Raw genomic sequence first — 9,156 nt, 5'->3', positions numbered from 1 at the left:
AACTAAAATTGTTCCGACCGTCAAATTTCTCTACGCCGAACTTAGATAAATTTTTATCCATTATAAAACAGCAACTTAGGGGCTGATTTTGGCAAAATCGACTGCACGAATGCGTCTGGAATGGCCAAAATAGCTAGGAATAGGTCTGACCCGATATATATGGGCTCCACTGATGACGTGGTAGGTGAGCCCCGCTGGTGAGGTGGACAAAATTGGAATCTCTGGGGCGTGTCAGCAAGAACTTCTACAATCTTTTCTTCTCTAATGCAAAGTGAACTCTGTTAGCTTTGGTGTAACCCCAAGAGGGGGGGTGAATTGGGTATTTAAAATTTATCGCCTAGGATAACTGGTTTTATCAGTAGTGTAATACAGCCTATGGTTAGTCTAAAATGTAAAGAACATGCACGATATGTTATCGGGGTTCGGTCAACTGTGTCTACGTCCTCGTCTTGGCCACACCAGCATAAGAATTACCACTATAATGCTCACTTGAACGGGTGGAGCTGCACCTAATACAACCAGGTCAATACAAAGGGCTGACCTCAACCAACACGCCTTAACAGGATGGCGCACCTAGCTTTCCTAATCGGGTCTAAGCCAATGTGGGACTATTCCACAGGGCTAGTCTCCCTCTTCAAGTCCGTGCCTGGAATATAACCAATATGTATAAAATGTGTACACAGAAATTCGCTTCTAGACAAGCAGATGTGTGCACCAATATAACCCAATCAATAATGCAAGCACGAATGATATGTAAATATGCCCAGTGCTCTAATGTGTGCTAAACACTTAATTATGTATAGATTTTCAATTCAGATCTAGAGTGTATATCAAGCAATATTTGAAACACACTATGTGAATAACACAAAATCAGATTAGGGTTTCAAAATATGCTAAGTAAGTTCAACCAAACAAACTCAATAATATATTCTAATATTCAAGGCACAATGGAGTTGTTTGAAGTACTAGCTTTTTGAAAAGAATTTTTGCACACAAAATCTAGGTTTAGGTATTTTACAACAACAATGTAAGAACCACAACCATCAAAGTCTTTCCACACTAGATTTATCAAATGAAATCGGTGGAAGAACTTTAATGTCAAACTCTCAAAGAAAATCAATCAAGCAACGGTACAACTGAGAGTTCTAGTTAAATAGGTTAAGCACAATAGCCTTTGAAATACTCACAATGCTTGGAGAAATCAAGAATGAGGAGTATGTGAGTGTTTGGAAGTATTATTTGGCTAATAAAGGATTTTGGATGTTGAGAGAATTTTTGCTTAATCAAGTTTGCTAATCCTTACTAATTATGACAAATGAATGGATATGTATAGGCAAGAAGGAATTTTTGACCATTGGAGACATAATGGGCATAATTAAATTTGTTTAAAAGACCATTAAGAATATTAACCTATTTTACCTTATTTAAAAATGCGGTAAAAAATATTTTAACCCGCAAGGTTCAGGTGCCCGACCAGAGATTCGGGTGTCCGAGCAAACAGTCAAAAATTCAACTTTTAGAGGTTTAGGTGCCTAAAGGGTGAGACGGTCGACCAAAACAAAGTAGCATTTGTTCGATAGTTCGGGTGCCCGATTCACAATTCGGTTAACCGAACTAGGCAATTTGGTCGCCCGGGTAGTTGAAAAGTGTTCTGACATAAGTTCGGGTGCCCGGGGAAGACATGTTCAAAAAGGTTTGGGTGCTCGACACTTAAGTCAACATGTTGACTAATTCGGTCACCCGAGCCGTTTTACACGGCCTTGGTTCAGTCGCCCGAGCCCTCTCAACTTTTCTTTTGCATTTAAGTTCATTTCATCGTTAATTGAATTCCCTTGATTATGATAAGTGATCTTGGGGACTTGTGTTCTTAGTGTAGGTACCTAAAGTCCAACTATGGTCAATTTGAGCATACCTACCTACCATGCACGATGCAAATTATTACAAACCATAAGAGTGCATAGTCCATAATTAAATTTACATCCCAGAATGAAGAAATAAAATAATGAATACAAAATAAAACGCACAGATCTTCATTCTTTGGCACGAACATCACACGCCATCATGATATGACTTTTAGTCCTAAAGCGAGCACAAGGTGAACCTGCATGCAATTCTCAGTACAACCATTAGTACCAAGAGTATTTGTCATAATCAAAACTGGGTGTGACCTATCAGGTCAATGGCCAAAATAGCCAGGAATAGGTCTGACCCGATATATGTGGGCCCTACTAATGACATGGTAGGTGGGCTGCACTAGTGACGTGGACAAAATTGGAATCTCTGGGGCGTGTCAGCAAGTACTTCCACAATCTTTACTTCTCTAATGCAAAGTGAACTCCAGAACAATTATATTGTGTAAGGAAAAAAAGTTAAGATGTGATCCCTTTTTTTTATTATTTATTTTAAGAAAAAACACCTTTGTCGTTAATAATAATAAAAAACCTCTCCTTGACTTGCTAGGGATGATTGAAATTATCTTCTTCCTTCACCTGCTCCGTCTTTGTACAGAGAGCACTTTGCTCCACCTCCTTCACATCTCTACGATGTGATTTGCTGTCACAGCTCTGACTCGACGTCGCCAAACCCGAACTAGGAGGTAAGCACAAATCATGCTCCTCACCCTATCCTGCTCTGATACCAGTTGTTGGGGGAAAGGGTATGAATCCAGCAAACACAAAAACACTAACACTCAAAACACAAAGAATACAAAGGAAATTATGTGGTTCAGCCAAACTTGACCTACATTCACGAGAAAGAGAGAGAGTCACACTATATGATCAATAAAGAAAAGATACAGTGGCGGAGGAGAACACACTCTCACTCTACTCTAACTCAAACCACTCTACCTCACGCACACAGCAAACAACGATCTCTATTATTCTCTTTGTATATTTTCTTTTACACACACACACATGCACAGTTTTACAAAGCAGGCCACATGTAAATATATGAGAGATGAGCATTGAGATGGAGCAGCATTGAAAACAAAAAGCATGCTCGAGGCTGCGCATGCTCTGCGAGCGTGCCTACCCAAGCAACAATAAAATGCACCCACATGGGTGGGTCAACCGTTTATGCTATTAATATTAAATATAATTTACTATAGATAATTTTAGTACAATTAAGAATATATAAAAACTCACTTTGTCCCTTTATTATTTAATACTACATAAAATTTAAATTCAATTCAAAGAACCACTAAGAATCAAAATATATTGAGTAGATTAATTTATTACATTATAATTTTCAATAATATTATATTTGTATATATATATATATATATATATATATATAGCTTTTTTAATGATAGCTTTTCTAGGGTGTTACAAATTTCCTCAAACTCATTTCTCCAATGAAAATATTTTCTTTTTTTTAGCGGTCTAATACTAAAATCAAATAAATTATTATAACATTATACCCTACAAAAGTTATTTGCTAAAATTTTTAAGAGACTTTTAAGTGATTAAATTCAGATTTATATTTGATTCAAATAAGATGTAAAAAAATTGTATTAAAATTTATTTAAATTTACTCTAAAAGCAGTATAAAATATTTGAAAAATTAAATGTCAGTAAATATTTTAAATTTTTTGAATTTTTTTTTTTTAAAAGACATATTTTTGTGAAATTGGAGGAGTTGATTACTATTTTACCCCAATAATAATGCAGAAGGTTCTGGAAGGTGAGCGAGCATATCAATTTTGATTTATTAATTAATTTATTTAAGTTTTTGACTGGCGAGTGGGATTATATTGGAAACGACTCGCTTCTTATAAGCCAGTCCAATCATTCTCCGCAATAAGTGGAAGCAAGGGGCAATATGGTCATATTGAAAGTTCCAGGGGCATTTTTAGTCAGCCAGTTGCTTTCTAACACGTGGATAGATAGACCACTACTCGCATTATATTTCTGTCGTTTGTTTGTCGAAAATGTACATCCGCTATCAATCAATCAAAATTTAAGTGGGCCCACTTCATATATATTTTAAAGTTTTCTCTGCCCTCTTTGAGTCTAAACTCGATTTTTATTTTTATTTTTTAATATATATATATATATATATATATATGAAGGATTTACTTATTCATAATATGTTATTAAAATTAAATTTAAAAATTTAGCAAATTGATAAATAAAATTTTTACTTTATAATCTAATAGTATTTGTTTTCAGAATTTTTAATCATATAAATTTTTTTCTATTTTAGTAGTATATGATATAGAGAAATAATAATGAAAAATGTATTTATTTATTTTTTTTTTACCTTGAGCAAAATCCTTGATTTGAATAAAGTTTTTGTCCCGATTCATAAAAATAAAATATTAGTATAATTTTTTCAATTGGTGCATTAAAACTTTTTTATTTTTATTAAAATAATTATTTATTTTATTTTTCTTGAATGAAATAAATTCAATGGAAAAAGTTTGAAATTAGAATGACACTAAAAATAGTAGAACATTGGGGGGAGAGAGAGAGATAGTGATTTAGTTTGAGTTTGTATGAATGTGACAAAACACAGTGCAAAACTTATTAAATTTTAATGAATGTCGTCATTAGATTCACACAAGTCTAAATTTATTGTTTGAAATTTCGATTTTTAAACATAATTTTAATAAAAAGCAGTGGTAGAATTAGAATCTTTTTTTAGTGGGAACAATACTTTGTACTTAAAATTTATTTATAATAATATAAATTTTAATTAAAGGGGAGTTTAAGTGCAATGATAAGGCTGTCATCACGTGACCAGGTCACAAGTTCGAGGCATGGAAACAGTCTTTTACAAGAATACAAGGTAAGACTTAGTGTTACAGACCCATTATGGTCTGTAGAAAAAAAAAAAAAACTAACCCATTAGTAAAAAAAAAAAGTCAAAGAAATGTTTAAAAATAGCATAGTTTCAAAATTAAAACTAGTTTGCACATGTAATATTTTTTATATGAAAAAATTTGAATTATATGCACAATGACGACGTATGGCAAGCTAAGAGTATAAAAAGACATTTTAAAAGAGAGAATAAGTCTTTAAAATTTTAATTAATTCAAAAAAAATCTCTCTACACATAAGGGTGGCAAAACAGATCGAAACCGCCGGGTGACCCCTGACCCTCCCGTTTAAGTTAGGTTCGAATTTAGTAGAAAGTGATCCATTTATAAATGGGTTAACCCGAATCTAACCCATTTAATAGATAAATATACTATTTTCTACATTTTATGTTTTTTTTTTGGTTAAAATATTAATAAAAAAAAATAAAAGAGTGCTATTTTTTTTTTAAAAAAAATGACACTTTATATTAAATGTTTTAAAAAATTTTAAATAAATAAATTATATTTTTAAAGGGTTTTTAATGGATACTCGTTTATTACCCATTTATTAAACGGGAGGATTTGAATTTTTTTGTTAGTCATCCGTTAGTAAACAAGTCAACCCGAATCTGAACCTGTTTAATCCATATCCATTTATGAACTATTCAAACTCAATCCGCTAACCCGTTTTACTACCCCTATCTACACATATTGGATAACTAAGTTATTTGAAATTTTAAAAGGCACAAAAATTTAAGATGTTAATTTTTCTTAACAATCATAATAAAAATGATTTTTGACGTAGAAAGTTTTGTCACCAAAAGTACAACTATAATAATGACATCATGTGGCAAAGCAAGAGTGTAAAAAGTATTCAAGTTTAAAAAGAACTTTTTAAAAACTTTTGTCCAATTAAAAAATTTTGGAAGTTTGGCTACATTCTCAAGTTAAAGTTAAATTGAATACGATCCAAAATTTTAATAAATGCTTATCTAACTAAAATTTCTAATTTTATTAAATCCTATTTCTCTAAAAAGACATTAAAATAATTAGACTCTGAATTTTGCAACAAAAATTTTAATTTCGAACATTAGAAATGGGTTGAGAGAGGATGTAATAACGTCCATGCATGTAATTTAAGTCGAATTCTGATTAAATTGAAAAATATAAAAGAATTTGAACGTTGAGGAAACACTTTCTTCTTTTTGGATGCATTTTATTGGACTGAAATTTCACAAATGATACTAGGGGTAAGCATTCGGTTAGTTCGATTAATTCGGTTAAAAAATCTCATTAACCGAACCGACTAAAATTTCAAATTTAATTGAATTCAATTAGATTATTATATTTAGTTTTAAAAAGATAAAAAATTGAACAAGCTGCAGGAAGTGGAACAGAGCAATGACTGCCCCGCTATGCGAATTCTTCGTAAAAAATGGAATTGGAGTGGGAAAAACAAGGCCATGTGCCTAATCAAATCCTTCTGCTATGCTCTGTTCTGTTATGTTCGGTTCTTGCCCAGTTTACATAGTGTTCAACATGATCTTCTATTATCATAAACTTTACATTAATAACTTTTATATAAAAAATAAATAAATCATAAATTATAAACTTTACATACCTGAATCAGTCATATCGAATCTATTGAGAAGAACGTCCGAAAAATTCAAAGAAATTGTTTCTCTCACTTTTTCTCCTTTTCTTTTCTTTCTTCACTAGATTTATGAGATCTTCTGATGATTAGAGAAGTAGAGGCAAAGAGAAGACAATTTCTTTTTTTCTATCTTTTTTTTTTTGCAGTTAACATCACCATATAACTAACCTTTGAGCTTATGAATTTAGCTCTTCTTACACTTCCTTAGCTTAACTTGATGTATATAGTATGTCTCTTACAGCTACTCCCTATAATATTAGAAATAATATGATTAATAATTTCTTAATGGGCATCGATTTCATAACTTCGAATGGACTAAGAGACCAATCTTTTAAAAGAGAAAGTTATTTATATATTTTAATATACTCTTATTATCTTTTAGGTAGTAAGAGATGATGACACCTCATATTCAATCGATACTCTACTAACATGAATTCGTGAATAAATTAACCCTAACAAACAACTAAAATTATAATAAAAACACATTAGTTGTATAGTGAATTTCTTGTGCATTTCTCAAATATAGTGAAAGCTTCAAATTTTTAAGAGGGTTTTACAACCAGTCCTAAATCCTTGATGGCCAATCATATACTATTTTTTCTAATGATAAAAAATTTTAGATTTTTAGAAAGTTTTTTTGTTATTAAAAAAGTTTTTATTTTACAATTTTCTAATTTTCTTAAAAAGGATTTTAAAGACGATGTTTTAGTAAAACAAAATATATTTCAATTTCGACAATTATTTGGTTTTTACCAATTTTTTATAGATAATTTAGCAAGTTATGTTCATAACCTGGTTCATTGCATTAAGAAGTCTATTCAATTATTACTTAATGCTTAACTTTATACAATAACCACTGAATTTTTTTGAACCTAAAATATTTTGCTCAATTCGAATTCGATTGTCCTATATTGTTTACTTGGCCTGACTTAAATGCCCTATGTATAAAATTAGTTAGTCACTAATTTATTTTTTCCTAGTATGGGTTTGCCTTCATGCACTTAGAAAAAAAAAAATTGATGTTATTGCAATTAATTGAAACAAATAAATTCTTGTATGATGATATTTTTATCATGTTATTTTTTTTTGAAATATGAATTTTAAGTTTCAGATTTAGTTTTTTTATGAATTTAAGGGATAGTACTTAATCTATTTTTGTATGACAACTTTAATGTTTAAATAAATATAAAGTTAGATCTGAAATTCTAAGTTGTCACACAAAAGGTAAAGCGTGGAATATCACATTACTATCAACCCTTTACCTTTTGGACTATCGCTCGTCATGAGAATAAACCTCGAAAATTATGCATTAGCAAACCCTATATTCCCATGCTTCAAGTAGATTTGGCGTGTACAAAAATAGTTCTCGTACCACTAGCAACTAATATGAACAATAACCAAAATAACTTTGTAATTTCTTAAAATTATGTAATTTTTCATAGTAAAAAAAAAATTTGTATACCAAGAAATGTTTAAATAACTAATTATTCACCAATGACACATTTTTTTTCCTAAGAGAATATTCTATAATTAAAATTCAATTACAATTTTTTAAAAATATATTATATTCGGAATGAGATTGCATCATAAACATGTGTTGAAAGACGAACAATTAATAAAAAAAATTATGAGATTTAGTTTCACAACAATTTCTTGTTATAAGAATCTCAAGATTACATTGTTAGTTTTCATGAATTATTTTGTACAATTTTTTTGGTTTTTGAAAATTATCCGAACTGAATAAAGATGAATTATCCTAATAAAAAAAGTTACTAGTGGACTTTTAGTTTCAAAATATAATAGATTTAAAAGCCGATATCTGACGCAACAATGCTTGGACGAACAATCTAACCGTTCAAAATCAGCATCTATGAGTTCTCTATCTACTGACAAAAAATCAGCTCAATCGGACCATGTACGACCTTCCAATAGTCAGTTTATCAAAACTGCACACTATTACAAAAACTCATTTTTTTCTCAATGTGGTTCTCTCTCTCTCTCTCTCTCTCTCATGCTTGAGGTGTAAAAAAAAATTTTAAAAAATCGCAACAAAGAGCTCAAAGAAAATGGACTAAAGGATTGAATAAATTTTTCCACGCAGGAGAGATACCAAACTCAACATACATTGTTATTTTTCATAAATGATTTTGTACCAATTTTTAGTTTTTGAAATTTATCACGACCCGAATAAAGATGAATTATCCTAATAAAAAAAGTTACTAGTGGGCTTTTAGTTTCAAAAAAATAAATAAAAAATTAAAATTTTGAGATAAAAAAAAAAATCCTTTAGCTCAAAAAAGACCAACATATTAAATAATTAAAAAATGTACACAGAGAGAACAAAAAGTAGTTGCAAATTCCAAGAAAATGCAAGGTCCAAATTAAAGAGTAATAATCAAAGGAGTCAATTGGGTTGAAAATGGAACACATATTCTTGTTTACAGGTGTACCTAATGGGACATATGACCCTTAAGATGGGTGGAGGAAGATGCCAAGTGACCTTAAATCAACCAACCACTTGCCCTAAACCTAAACTTGCATCCTTCAATCACTAAAAATGGTTGACAAATAACAATATATGCAATCAACTATTATGTCTAGTAATTAATTAAACTCTCAAAAAGAATTACAAATTATCATTGGTCCTAATGAATTCGGTGGTATCGTTCGTCCTGTGTAATATGGTAGAAGAGATTCAAATTCT

Source organism: Malania oleifera, chromosome 11, assembly GCF_029873635.1.
Source record: "Malania oleifera isolate guangnan ecotype guangnan chromosome 11, ASM2987363v1, whole genome shotgun sequence".
Classification (NCBI taxonomy): Eukaryota; Viridiplantae; Streptophyta; class Magnoliopsida; order Santalales; family Ximeniaceae; genus Malania; species Malania oleifera.
This window is presented reverse-complemented; position numbering follows the sequence as displayed.